Here is a 16,121-nt window from a genome sequence, read left to right as displayed (position 1 = left end):
ACAGAATGTAGTCAGCCATGGCATGTCCGACATGGAGTGAAAAAAAGTTATCCTCCCATTCTGTGTGGAAGTGGTACGTTTTTGGCTTTTTACTTTGTCCTTCTTCCTCACTCTGTTTAAAACACTTTCTTAAGTTTAGAAAAAATAATTGTTAGTTCGAGAGCTTGCTATATGCCGTGGCCATCTCTTACGTCCCTGCAGTGATCCACTTACCACTAAGTTAGTTTATCTGTAATTGGAATAATAAAGATGAAAATTGTATCTGCGTGTATAATTTGAGATGTCTGTTCATCATTGCTGTGGGGAAGCAAGAGCAAATCAGGAAGGGAGCTTAATATCAGCTGACTGATGTCATATGACATCTACAAAGTGGCTTTTATGCAATCGACCCAAACTACCTTCGCGATTGACCGGTAGGTCGCGATCAACTTAACGGGTAGCCCTGTTCTAGATTATATATGTCATGTTATACTGGCATTGAAGTGACATTATCCATCCATTATCATCCATAAAAAAATCAAAAGTTTTTAGATCACTCTACAATTAATAATAAGAGCATATTTTCAGGACAATTTAATTTGAGACCCCCATGGGGCAATTTGAATCCTATTTGGAGCAATATCCTGCTCCTAGATTTGCGTGCTTCGGTCCTTCAGGCTGAGAGTAAAATATTTTTCCTGGAAAGCTTACAATCTACCATTTGAGGGTAATGACTACGTCTATTTTCCTTTTAAAACTCAAAACAGCTGATCTCCAATAGTATTTAGTATCTGCTGTCATAAGACTGATGGGCATTCAGCCGGAGACAAGTAACTGTGAACATGAGACGCATTGGTCACTGATCAATAATGAGCTTATGACAGTGATGGACTGTTGTGAATGCAGAGAAATTGGAGAGAGGATTTTTTTTCAGAGTTCCGAATGCAGAGCTCCAGCTTTCAAGGTCACTGTTGTCATCTAGATGTTTGTCTACATCAGTGCTTCTCAAATAGTGGGGTGGGCCGCCCCGGGGCGCGCGGTGAACTGTCAGGGAGGGCGTGAGAGGCAGGGAGTACTTTCAGTGTTACTGCAGATTTGCCAACATGTACAAATTTGCAAACATTTCTGTCCCCTGGGGGTGCATGAGAGAAAATAATTGAGAACTGGTCTACATGTAGCCACATGTACAGTCTATAGAACTGGATGTTTCATGTATTTCTGAGCAATTAATTGCAATACTTTGTTTGATAAATTGTTATAATGGAGAGACCTAGCAAATGCAAATCCTCTCACCTCTCCTGTCTTCTTATATAGTAAAGTAAGAACATTACCGTCACGTGATGACCATGACAAGGGTAAGGCAGCCCTTTTTTTTACAGCCCTCCCAAACTCCTTTGATTCCACATTACAGTAAGTTGCCATTTTATGACCATTTCCTTTGATGACCTTCCTATCTCCAAAAAAACAGGCACACTCTCCATTTAGCCAACATATAGTGGCCAGGTGCCGGAACATTACTTCTGAAAATGTACAGTAAATGCATATCTGAAAACTTTATGCTGCGGCACTTAATATTGTACTAAACAGCCAGGACAGAAATGTGTATGCTTATTTTGCGGTTCTTTCCTGATGATCACATGTTTCCTTTTTGCCTAGTATTATTGTAGTACCCAAAATAGCCAAAGAAAAAGCGAAACATACTTGTGAAGTGAAGTGTTGCATAAAACAGATTGAGTTTTTATGTGACTTTTTACATGTATTTGGTTGATTTCCAAATGTGATAACTTTTAGGTAATTTCAATGTTTTAATTCTACTGTTAACCTGCCCTGTTCTGCAGCTTAATCATGCAGAATGGGTGGACTGTATATTTATTTTGCAATAATAGATTTGCTGTACAACAGGTGAGTGTGGTATACTTCTCCTGTTCAGATTGCATTGCAGTTTTATTTTAATGCCACCAAACAGTACATGGTTTAAGAGGGGACAGACAAAGAGGAAAGAAAGAACACTTGTTCAAGTAAGCAACTTCAAGCATCTCCGATAGCCATAATTCTAATAGAAATAATGACAGTGAGGGTAATAATACTTGTAATAAACATAGTAATAATGGTATGGCTCTGTGTACTGAAGCATTACTATAATCAATAGGGGTGTAACAATTAATTCACTACATCAATGCATAGATTTATAATCCTATGATTCAAAACTTTTTCATTCCGCTTTATATGGATGTGTGTGTGTGTGTGTGTGTGTGTGTTTTAGCACTTTTAATGATAAAGACTTGATAAAGACATTCGGTCTGTCTCTGTGATGTCATCGTTTTCCGGGTATGTGGTGGTCATGGGAATTGTAGTGGACCTGTGAAATACAGTTGATTTGCATCTTCTTCTTTTGGTCAGTTCATTCACTTCATTCAGTATTCATATTTAACTCATCTGTCTTTATTTGAAAGTCCTTTTAAGTGACGTTAAGTGACAATATGCAAAGTAAGGACGTTTTGCACGCTTCTTGACGGTAGTTTACGGTACAGTAGCAGTGACGCTTAGTGACGTCATCACACAGCGCGGCGCATTTGTGTATTCTTGCTAGTTGCTGCACCGTTCTTTCATATGGCTGTTCTGATCAGGAGGATTATCAACACATTCAGGTGAGAATATATATTTTGAACTATTTTTTGTACTCATTGATCATCTCTTCTTGAGTATGTCAGAATTATTAATAATTTCTACTTCATTCCTTTACAAAAAACAGCAAGAATCTAGGAAACGTCACCTGCACTGTCCAGTATCCAGGTTATTTCACAGTCACACTGGTTGAACTTTTTTGGCTAAAAAGTTACTGAATTGATTTAAAGTTACTGAATCGTTTCGGATCGTATCGATCTAAATGAACCAATATGTCCTTGAATCGTATCGGCAACCACAAATCGTGATGCAAATCGAATCGTTATCAAAGCGAATCGTTATACGCCCAATCAACATTGAATTTGAGATGGTTATTAAGGATGTGCATGATAATTCATCTATTTGGAATTTGATCCTGGATTGTTGATGAATGCTGTCTCGAAACAATTGAGTAATGAATTGCAGTACTTGGCTGCAACCAGCAGAGGTGCATTTGATTCAGTTGTGATGAATTTACTGTCTAAAGAAGCTGGGAACTTCTCAGTACAACAGAAGAGGAGTGATGAAAACACACTCAGGACTGGACTTATTAGTATTATTATTGCTATTATTATTACTTATTGGATATTATTGAAATAGAAGTGATCTCTTACATATTTATTTATGTATTCATTCTTATTCTGTTTTCTTATTTTTCTTAACTCTCCTATTTTGCTTTGTTTTATTTTGAACTCATTACATTTATTGGACACCTTTGCAGAGCTGCTGTAAATGTGAATTTCATTTGGAGATAAATAAAGAATCTATCTATATTCTTTTATGTTGTCTGCTCATCCATCACTGTGGTTGTCTAGTACCCAGCAGGAGCAGAGAAATAAACAATATTGGCTTTAGAATTAGCAGGTTTGAAAGTACAAGCGTCAACAACACGGGGAAGAAAATCAATCCAAAGCAAGGTACGTCGTCACGCTACTGAATGCTATCTAATGCTCATCCAGACTTGTTCCTTAAGTAGTTCAAACCTTTTTTTCAAAGGCGATAATAATGTCATCACTTTGAAAACCATGTTTACAACTACAATTTGTGCCTTTATTGTCAACACTAGTCCCAAACCCATAAACTGTAGTCAAAATATGCTGGATTTAAAGTGTGGAGATATGGTGACGAGGATCATTCTTGAAAGAAAAATGAACTCCGGCACAACTTGTGACTCTATTAGGTTCGTATGGATGATGGTGAGAATGATGATGTGTGTTGAAGCCAGGAGCAGAAGTTGTTACTTAAGTATCTGCTCGGAGAAGATTGCATCAGATAGAAAGATTTAGGTGACAGCATTGCCTTCTTTAAGCGTGGTGGGAGATCGAATGATTTGAAAGTGCATCCCAGTTGATGGGTGATACCACAGTGTGTCTCAGCCAGTTTATTTCAAATGTAAGCCACACACAGAGCTCCTCTGATTTCCCACCAAATGCAAACTATTCCAACTCGGCCACTCACAGCCGCAGTTCGGCGCCCAGTTGAAAACAACTGGGAAAAGTGAAAAAGGAGAGGGAGGGGGAAAAAAGTTGGAAAAACTTAAACAACCTCTGTCAGTTTTTTTTACATAATGCATACAACGAGTCTTCACGGACCGTCTAGCGTGAAAGGAGTCGCACATACCACACACATTGGTAGTGTGTGCCACAATGGAACGGGATTCAGAAATGTGTTGGCAGTGTTATAACCCACACATCACTTTTTCAAGCCATTTGTTGTGATAATAAAACCAACACCCTGAGAAAGGGGTAACATATTCATATTCATATTCACATCTCTTGTCAGTAAGGCCATATTAATGCTCCCTGATTACACAACATTGACTTTTTAATTAATTCATGTTTATGAGCACCAATCTCCTCATGGACATGACATGAGGAAAGCTTTGTTTAAAAAAAAAAAAAAAAAAAAAAGAGAGAGGCTTCACTACACATGTTAAGACAATCATTCTGTTTTTCTTCTGCAAATCTGCTAACCTAGCATGATGTTGCCCTTTTAAAAAGTGATTGTAATATTTAGGGGTGTCTCAGAATAGTTGACTATTTGACGATTCTATTCAGAGAAGTCTGATTCAGCTATCAATCCCGCAGTCGAATCCTATGAAAATGTCAAATGATCAAGATTGTACAATTCTGACTACATGGGGGTACCCATGGCTGCTGCTGAGCATGCATTTTTCTTTGTTTTATTTTATAAATAACCTATGTTGATACAATTTCAGACTCATTTGTGTTAATAAAGATGTCAGGCAAGGGGCGGATCCCAACGCAGAGAGGTACAAGTCCAAAAAGGTACAAAAAGGTATTTAATAAACAGAAGTACAACACAAATCAGAATACTAAACAAAAAGGTAATGAACAGGAAACGCTGTCAGCAAAGGGCTGACAGGATAACAACTAGCACTATGAAACAAAAGACACAGCAAGCAAACCTGGGCAGGAAGCAAATACTAATGTAAGCAGGGTGCACTGCAGACAAGAACATACAGGCGGCAGCAGAGCGACCGACACCATCGTAACAAAATAATTGAAATTGATGTGTGTGTTTAATAGCAGATATATACTGACTCAAGATGGCGGCTCGTACACACAGCAAAGCCCAGCGTCTCTTTAAGATTTGTAGCTATGTAATTATTCTTTTTGCTCATATCAGGTCTGGTTTTACGTTTTTTGCCAACGTTTCTATCACCGATCTTCGACTCATCCCTGAGATCTCCAGAGTTCCGAAGTCTACACACACCACCCAGCCGGGCGGAAATGCTCGCAAGTGGCGTCGAGAATGTAAACATAACAGCTAAGCTGCGGTCTTGATTGAATAAAACGGACGAGTTTACGACTCCACATCTCCACAAAAAGTTGCAAATGAGACCTGTTTATTTGTAGAGATCACCATTAGCGGTGCTCTTCAAAAAAAACAGAAAACAATATTCGACTATCAGTTGACTGTGGACAAAATCAGATTCGACTGTCAAAATCCTCAGTCTAAGACAGCCCTAGTAATGTTAGCACTGTAGCTCACAATGCTATGCTAGTTTTGTGAACGTTTGTGTCCTCCCCCATGCTTTACACAATTGAACTACTATTAGCAGTACTATTTGATGCTATTTCTAGTATGCTGCTATATTATAGTCCACAGTCTCCACGTTACTGCAGTAGTCTGTTTTCTCGCTGCTCTTGGATAAAACTGGTCACCTTACCAAATGCTGAGAAGTAAATACAGGAGACCGTATTCTCTTTAATTGCTTGTTTACGTGTCTCTTTAACACTGACTGGAATATAAAACACCCAATTAGTTATACTCTGGCTCCCCTTTGGTCCAAAAATCCAAACTTGAATTACTCTTAAATGGCTAACTTTCTGTACACTTTAGTTCTTCTATGTTTGCAGTTCCAACATTGCAAGAAAAGAAAATACCATTACAAATCAGCCCATTCAAATGCATCCTTTTCCTTCCTTCGTTAGATTGCCGGCCATGTTTCTTTTTCTTTGCTTCTCATTTCTTGTCTAGAACACCCCCACAGAAAAAAATGCCTTCACACTCGGCCAACTGCACTTTGATGCTTTGAGAAGGCTTATGTGTACGTTGAACGCCCTTGAGCACAAACCTTTCTTTACAATTCATTTTTCCTGTTAAGATATAATCTTTGAACCCTGAATAACACTTTTCCACCACAAATATAGCAGATGGCTTGTCATAGCAAAAAAGAGCACCTTGGTAAAAAGGTCATATGCATATCTGGGCTTGACAGCTCACTTAGTGTTGCTCACAAAAATAAACATTCTTTGCTGCCCTTAAACGTGCACACGGGCGTGCACAAGCTGACATACTCACACAAACAAAAGCAGTTGTGTTCAATGGTAAATACTGCGTGTTTATTATAAAGTGCTCTGCTGTTTTTGACTATACGGTCGTCCCTCGCCACTTTTCGCAACTTCACTCCATCACGGTTTGTCAAAAATGTATTATTAGTCAAAACATATGTATATTGAAGCAAATTTGACGCATTTTTTTGCTTAAATTAAGCATTTTCAAGCAGAAAAATAGCTAAAAGAACGAAAATACAAATGTAAGGCATTCAGAAGACACATTCACTAAATGATATGTAGTATTGTACACTGGCCCCTAGATGTCAGTAATGTTATTGTGATGTTCAGTGAGACACACACACACACACACACACACACACACATCAGACTTGCAGACTCGCCAGAACAACAGGTTTTTATTGCAGGTTTGAATTATCTCACAACAGACACAACAGCCCCTAATAAAAATCCCTAATAAACACACGGGCTACTGTTGCTGCCGAAAACCCACACAAGCTAAAAGTCAACTCTGAACGCCCTGTGTCACTTCCTGTCCGCCCGCCACTCAGCTCCCCTAGAGAATCCATTCACACACGCAAGCATGAGTCTTATGAGTCACCACGTGTAGATGAGAACTGAGCAGCGCTTACTGATGAGCTAAAAGCCCAAGCTGTCAATTTATTGTCCAGCGCAGCTCTTAAAGGGGTCAGGGTGTGGCGCTTACCAACGTACTTACACGTACTTACACACCAGATGGCATCCATTACATTTGTATATTTTAACAACACAGCAGCAACAGAACCAATGTTACAACTGTGTTAAGGAGCAAACTGATGCACTCTAATCTCACTCTTTCTCACTTTCATTTCTGCTCTTACAGATATTGTAAAATAGATCTAGCTTTTTTGTAATATGTGATCTACAGTGTGCCACAGTATCAGTCTGTATTTGACTCCTAATGAGAACCATGCATACCTGCAGTGAATGTTTCCAATTGTTGAACGCTGCTAACTGCTTTAGCTGTTTACAACTACGTCAGTGCTGTCGTAACAAAAGCCAGATGTCTTCTCCAGCAGTGAAACACCTCTGTAGCGTGCAACCGTTTGTTTTTGTGTGTGTGCGCGTGTGTGTGTGTGTCGCTGTATTACATGGCCGGAGTAGTAATAACAGCAAAAAAATACCCTTAGGGGAAAAAAAACAAAGCAGTTCAATAAATCATTACACGCTGAATGATGTACTAACAAGGTTTAGATTATACAAGGCGGCTTTACGGTAATCAATGTAAGAGTTCACTTACACCCTGCTGTAGTCCTTCTAGAGCCTTTCCATTTAAGATCAATATGTCTTCCTTTTGCGGGTACCACTGCGTATGCTTCCACCGTTCCAGTTAAAGGGAGTAAAAATAATACATTTAGAGTGCTTGTTTGTGTCAAAATCATACATTCATGAGCTTTCATAGACCGTAATGAGAAAGACACAGCTGTTTAATTTGGAAAAACACTGCCATGGTGATGATACAGTGAATTACCTGTGATTTGGTACGATAATGGCAAATCTACACCATCTGGATAGAACAAAGAATTTCTAAACCTTTGCTGCTATAGCGTACCGAATTGCATCACAGGGTTGTGTAATAAGAAAGCGGGATAATGATCCATTACAGCAGGTGGACATCATCAGGACATGAAGCACCTAGTGGGCTTGCTTAGTGCTCTCTGGTTGTAAACGTAGAATAGCTTAATGGTGGGGCAATTTGGAAGCAGCTGGAGGCAAAGTCACAGAGGGAGCTGTTTCAATTCAGACCAGAAGAGCAGAGGCGGGGAGGGCGAGGTACGCGGACAACATAGCCATGACACTAAATGAGCATAAAGCTCATCTTAGACCACGTACATGCACATCCATAAACAATTTTCCCATCGGAAATAATGCATGTGGTAATGATCAGTTGCGGGGTTAAACTGTCACCATCATAAAACGTTTAATAACATTTTTGACATCACTCATGGCGACAGGACAAGTTTTTTTTTTTGTTTTTTTTTTTAGAAGCATACATTCCCCCAAAACTGTAGGGCTTTTGGTGCATTTAACATAGGGAAAAAACAATATGAGCTATAAGAAGTTCTACCAAGACTGTAAAAAAAACTTTTTATCATTGTCAAAAAGTTTTCAAGGTTTATTCTCTAAACGATATAAATTTGGTCCATATGATAGAGATTTTAATTCTATTGCCCTATCACCGGTAATGCATGTCGATGATGCAGTCTAGACGCTCATTCATTCATTTTCTATGCAGCTTGTCCTCCTTAGGATCACGGGGTATGCTGGAGCCTATCCCAGGCGAGAAGTGGGGTACACCATGGGCTGGTTGCCAGCCAATCACAGGGTACAAATAGACAAACAACCATTTATACCCGGGATGTGGGACAAAACCCAAGCGCGCACGGGGGAGATGTCTGATTCGAACCCACATCTTCCAGATCTCCAGACTGTGTGGCCAACATGCTAACCGCTAGGACACCATGCAGTCGCAATCTAGACGTGTGCTGCAAAATTGACAGTGACAAGCTGCAACAGGCTGTGTGTCAAGCTAGCGCAGCTAAAGTATGTCCTTCCACTCACTGTTCTAAGTTACTAATTCTCGCCTCCATGGCAGCAAATCAACTACATTTCTTACAAGTTTCATTATCACTGGAGGACTGGAGGATGAGCTAAGCATACAACACATAAAGCAAGAAGAAGACAAGAAGCCATGCTAACCGCTAAACTAGCTTGAATGTAAAGTAGGGAAACAACGGAAGAAAAAAGCGGGTACTTTGCATTTTGCCTCCGCATTTGCCGTGGGAATGCATGTCAATTATTTATTTTCGTATGGCACACGTGTGCCAGTGTGAAGACTAGTTTTGTGCACTGTTTGCCTTCTGTTTACGCATAAATTAGGCACTTGGCATGCAATTTGTGACCGAAAATGGTGCGCTTTGGTGCGAAATGATCACACTCCCACATAACTTATTTACACCTTGTCAAGTGCTGTTTACGTCGAGTGCATGATAATAGCACGTGCGACGGGCGTTGTTCCCGCATGGTTTAACCCATTCATGTGAATGAGACATGCTTTGATCCACTGCGTTCACGTAGCATTCACGTTGCATTCGCTACTAGTTCACGGAAATTATACGTGCCACAGATTTTTTGCACTCTGGCATGCAGTCCTGCACATTTACACATACTTCACACCTGTTTATGACAAATGTATTCATTGGCATGCAAAATTGCATAGCACCGCAAGGTCAAAATACGTGCAAGTGTAGACGAGGCTGAAGCGCTGAGTACACCTTAAAGAGACGGTATGCAACTTGCTTCAGATGACATTTTTTGAAACCAAAAAATATAAAAATACCACTGCCGGCTAGAATATGTTACCAATAGTGGTTTAAAAGAAGAGATTGTACAAAAAAATGTCAAATTAAACTGCACAGCATAAAAATTGTCGTACACTTTTGTTCAGCACGAATAAAATAACCGGTGTTCATGGCTGCCACTCATGGCAGTTGGTATTCACGTACATGTCCGTAGCGCGCACGCGCACACACACAAAAACAGTCTCAGAGAGGTAAATTTGCAGTCATGTTGTTACGATAGGATATGTGTTCAGTTAGCGCTAACTTTAGGAGCTAAACTTTACCAAATTGCTATAATTAGCTGACAAGATAACTAGTGCGTGTGCATGTGTTACATTGGCATACTCAAAGCAGGATCAGGTTGGATATAATACTTGCAGCACGTTCAAATGTTGGCGCCCTCTAGGCAGCTGAAGGAATCCGTTGCACACACTCACAAGTCTAGCTGGAACCGTGTTGCAGTGGCGACTAGCCAGCTATGAACAGGAAATTAGCAAGCAGATTAATAAGAATCGAGAAGGAGAATAATTACAACTAGAGAAACCCACTGTGAGAAAGAGAGAACACAAATTCCCCCAAAAACCAAATCAGATTCTGCAGATTACAAGCTGGAAGTAAACTAGTTATGTTATGTTGTTTAGGCTGTAGTTATCTGAATAACCGTTCATATGTTACGTTAACATACCACCTATTCCCGCTACGTTAACAGACGCTTGTTTAGCCTGTTCTCCATTTTATTGTTATTACTAGAACTTCCCTTTCAAGATGAAATGTTGTTCTTCGTCTCTGATTTTAGAAAAGACATTTCTCCCCAAAAATGTGTCCAGTGCGACTTATATTATTTATATTATTTTTTTCTTCTTCATTGTGCATTTTTGGCTGGTGCGACTTATACTCGGTAGCGACTTATAGTCCGGAAAATACAGTACATCGGAAAACTGGGAATTACGTAACATGCGACCGCATACGTCAGCAGCGGAAGCCTTTGAAACCTGGAACCCATTCAGAAATGGTTCTATATTCATTTATATTCCAAAGAATATATCGTGATATACTGTATATCATTGCAATGTACATTGCAATAAGGATTTTAAGCCATATTGCCCTTCCCTAGTACCTTTACATCATATTCAGGTTCATGTATTGTTGCTTAACACTGTTAAACATAAAAGAAGCTTTAAAGGAATTACATCCACATTCATTATTCATTGCATTTTGCAGTGTACTGTAGTTTGTGCCATTGGTGTATGCAATAGTAACTGTAGTAGTAATGCTTGAAATCCTTCCATTATACAGTCGTCCCTTGCACTATCACGCCTCGATTATCGCTCGCTCGCTATATCGCAGTTTTTCAGAAATTAATAAATGATTGCTGTTTCGTGGCAGACTATTGTGGATAAGTAGTCAACAATATCACTTAAGCGGCAGTAATGACACAAAACATTGAGACATTACCTTACTTTATTACTGCATGAAGTCATCAAGTCAGCCATGGTATGTCCGACATGACAGAGTCAAAACAGGTTCTCCTTTTCATGTGGAAGTGGTACGTTTTTGGCTTCTTAAGTTTAGAAGAAATAAATTTGAGGCTAACTGATTAGGTCGCTGGCTTGCTAGCTAGCGGCCGTCTCGAGTTCCTGCAGCACAAAAGTTGCATTGTGGTGTAAACAATGAATAATAGGAGTGTAAAGGTGACTATCAGAGTGCTATTTCATGTCTTCATTAGGGTTGGGCATCGAGCATCGATGGCAACTGGAACTAACATTCCGATTCTCACGGAATCGTTCATTTTTAAGTGTAGCGTGCCGACCGGAAAAATGGCCGCATTAACACCAACGAAGAAGAAGCGTCAGGAAGCGTGTGTGTTCATCCATTTCAACCATGGACAGCGTGCCACAGTACTCGAAGGTTTGGATGAAATTCTGCAAATAAATGAACGATCGGCGCAGTGAAACACTTGCAACATTTACGTATCACGTAAAGGAGGGTGCACCACTAACACGATTAAACACCTCCAGACTGACAGTGTACAGAGTGCCCTGTACACGCAACTTCAATGTTTGATATTTATATACAGGTTGAAAATAGACCTGTGAGAAATTCATACTAAGTCATTAATAAAAGTTCGTATAATAAAAATAAATAAATAAATAAATCATGGAGACATTCACACATTTCATCCAAAAACTTTGGTTAGCGCCCTCATTTAAGCCATGCGAACTTTTAAGACCCTACCTCTGAAAAGAATCGTTAGGAGCCGGAATCGAAATAAGGAATCGGTTATGGGAACCAGAATCGATGAAATTCAAACGATGCCCAACCCTAGTCTTCATGACTCTGGTAATGTTAAAAACCGTATTTAGAACATCATAAACAGGTTTTCTATGCTCTAACTACAAATATATTGTATTTATTAACATTGAATCCTGTATTGTAGAAATGGGTTGGTTTTGGAACCAATTAACCACCATAAAGGAGGGAAGACTGTAGAGTAAAAAGTTGTATCCATCAGTTAGAAACGATGCAGCACCCTCTACTGGCAGTAAGTACCATTTGGGTTTGTGGTTCCCAAAAAAAAAATCCAAGGTCCAAGGAAGAAAAAAAAACATCACGACCATTACCTTCCCCACAAAGCCTAAAAACTATAATTTTGTGGCTTGGGCAAAGTGTTTAGTTTGGATACAATGGCTGAGGCTTAATGCTTTACTGGATGTCTGCACCATTCTCGTCTTGTTTGTTGGCAAGGAGTGTTAGAGAACGCTATTTGAGTGGTGGAGCTTCAGCATAGAAGTGTGTTTGCGAAAATTGTGGCCTCGGCAGATTAGAGAAGGACTACATTGTGTCACAATGGGTTGATTTAAGCCGTCCTGTCTGTTTGATGCTCGCTTTGTTGGAGTGTGGTGATGCATCTATCCTTGGAACATGTGTGGAGAGCTGATTTTCTTTTTGGCACCTGTGCAAACACGCACCACGCAAAGGTGACTGTGTCACTGTGAAGAGAGAAGACCTCGATTTCTTAGTGACAAAATAGTCAACCTAAATCATTTCTGGTGTTTAGCTAATGTTGCAGTTGGTCAAATCTGCTTTTATTAATTGCCTTCTGCTTCCATTGCCTGAATGAAGGTGCTGTTTGTTTGAGTGTTAACCTCATACTGTGAGACAACAGCGATATCCAACAAAACCGCATGGCAGCGCCACATTTACTGTCCTCTGTTCCAATAGATAAATGTTAGCTACACACAAAACCATATCGCACAAAGGATGAACAAATAGCGTGGTGCAAACAACTACATTGATATTCCGTCTGCACCGAGTCAACACAGCTTTGCTTTTTGCTGTTTAAAAAAATGGAATGCACATTCACAACCTGTGAATGTGACAAATAGGCAGCAGACTGTTGGTTACAGCTGTGACCAATTACAAACAGTCAATGGAATTTCTCCCCGGATTCTCTCAGGAATGTGCATCATTACCCTTTGTCCTCTCGACAAATTGGGAAGCCACTTTGAGGGGCATGTTCAGTGCTTCGATACATCTGCATTATTTATCTCAACCTTATTACAAATAATCACGTTACAGTTATTTTGTCTGTCAACATCTGGATATTGTTTAGTGTCATAAAATGAAAGGCCATTAAATAAATAAGTCCTAAAATAACTAAAATAACTTAAAAGGTCCATTAAATAAAGAACAATCGGCCATGAAATGATGAAAATATATTCGTTGTTAAATAAGTCATGAAATAATGAAAAAGGGCCATTAAATAAATAATGATAGCCATGAAATAATGAAAAATTGCTTTAAATAAATATAAATGTCATTAAATAATTAAAAAGGCCTATAGAAATACTGTATATGAATCGATCATGTAATAAATATGATCGTGAAAAAAAAATCTGCTTCAGTATTCATAATTTATGTATTTCACAATTGAATTAATGTAGAATTTGAAACAAAAGTTTTATATTTTAATATATTTGCATATTTTACTTTCACCTTTTGTCTGTTTATACTTAATTTTCAGAGACACAAAAAGCAATCCTTTTATGATGATGTGATGAGCTTAAAATAAAACAGCAGGAGTACATATGTATATATATATATACATACATGCATACTGAACATACATATGCAAGACAAAAAGTACATATATAAAAAAGGGGGGGTTCAAGAAAACCACACACACAAATGCATATATTGTCAATTGCTAATGTGTTGTGACCAGTCAGAGAAAAATGAAATGAGGTGACATTAAAATACGTATATGGACCACTACTAATATATTTTGACCTACATTGAAAATATATGAAAATGATTTTTGCGTATGTGTATTTGCATGTGCATGCGTATGTGTATTTACAATGTCATAGCTAATTGGTGTGTTTTATTGCTTATTTTGTCAAACAAGCATTGCATAATTATTCAACAATGTCTCGAAATGTCAGACATGTTTATGAAGTCGAGTCTGTGTCCTTTTTGACCTCAGCCGGCAGCACCGAGGCTCATGAACTCCTTTCAGTGGCGTAACTAGACAAATTGTAGTCTTCCTGCTAGACCCCCCCACCCCACCCCCACCCACCCTCTCCATGACACGAGGCATGTTACCACTGCAGGTGCAGTTGGGCCTGAAATTGCTTTGTTTAAACTTGTCAGCTTGGAATGGAGAGGATACCTGAGGAAACTTGTAGATCTCGAAAGATTCAACACTTGAAACTGTTTTTCTTAAAAGGATGAAGACACTTTAGAATGAAAACGATTCAAGGAAGTTGATAGGTACGGCGTTCTATGCTTTTTACATATTGGGACAGGATATGCAAACGAGACATTGCTATTTTTTGCGGGTGATTTAGAATTTTAGTTTTATGTAGGGCTGTCAAATTTAACACGTTAATGGAAATTTTCTTCATCGGCGTTTTTTTTTTTTGGACGCGCGATTAACGTACGCATGTCCTGTTTGACACTGTAGTTTGAGGATATGCAGTGGATGTGGAAGCATACGACCGAAATGGGCAAAGAAAATTGTATTTTGATTGGTAAGACTTTCCTGTCATCGCTAGCTTGCTTGCTATCTTGTAAATGAATCTTTCGAAGGAGGAGGACTGCAGCAATATGTTTTAATAATGACACAAAAACGCTACAGTACAGCGGAATGGCTCCAGGACGAAAAGGCACGGACACGTGAGTGAAATATGCGTGAGTGACTTAATTTCTTGTGTCCGACCTGTAGGCTGATCATTAAGATTCAAACAAAGGTTTGAACTTTTTCGAGAATGTTTAAACAAGAGAGAAATGTGAGAAAATGTTATTGCCTGTCTGAGAAAAGTGTATAAAGTGTATGGTGAGGGGTTTTACCGCCTTAAAATATATATAATCATTGTAAAAAAAAAAAAAATGAAGTTGGCTACTTCACGGGTTTTGGGAACCCATTTCCTGCGATAAATTAGGTAACATTTGGCTTCTTTAGTTTATAATGTAAGATTAATGTTAACGTCAACAAATGTAACCGTTGAATCGAATCAAAACGAATTGTACCGTTTGTACACTGTATAAAATTGTTGTTTTTAAAATTTAAATTAAAATATCATTTTTGAATCGTATCTTAACCGATGTACCGAGATGCGTATGGAATCGGCTATCACAAAGATTTACAACCCGACTTATACATCAAAACTTCTTTCCATCTGTGATTAATTATGAGATAAGTATGGACAAAATGTGATTAATCGTGATTCAATATTTTCATCGATTGACAGCCCTAGTTTTGTTGATAAAACTGGGATGGCGTCTGGGCCGGACAACCCCCAATCCATAGTCTTGTAATATTGAGGAACAAGGGCATCAGAATGTGTGACTATGGATGCTTCTGTTGCTTTTTTCATGCTTTTACAGTAATTGGATAGCGTTGACAGCCGAAAAATGTGTTTCTGAGTGACAAATATTTTTATCAATCTTTTTCATCCTGAAGTGAGGAATATATACAGGTATATCAAAACAGGGGTCACCAACACGGTGCCCGGGGGCACCAGGTAGCCCCCCACGTCTCTCACCTCCAAACAGGCAGTTCATTCCGTGCATTGGTTTCGGCACCTTGGCGCGTTTGTTCATGCCGTTGTTCTATGGAACAGAGTGAGCCCTTTTGTCAGTCATACAGTGTCTTTGTCTTGGTGGGTGGAGGCGGGGCTGCTAGCATACACACACAGTGCAGAAGCGTGTAACATAGCACCTTTCTATATATTGTCATATATATTTTCATTTGTTCTTTTCTTAAAAGTAAAGT

The sequence above is a fragment of the Dunckerocampus dactyliophorus genome, chromosome 5 (genome assembly GCF_027744805.1).
Source record: "Dunckerocampus dactyliophorus isolate RoL2022-P2 chromosome 5, RoL_Ddac_1.1, whole genome shotgun sequence".
NCBI lineage: Eukaryota > Metazoa > Chordata > Actinopteri > Syngnathiformes > Syngnathidae > Dunckerocampus > Dunckerocampus dactyliophorus.
Note: the sequence above shows the minus strand (reverse complement) of the source record.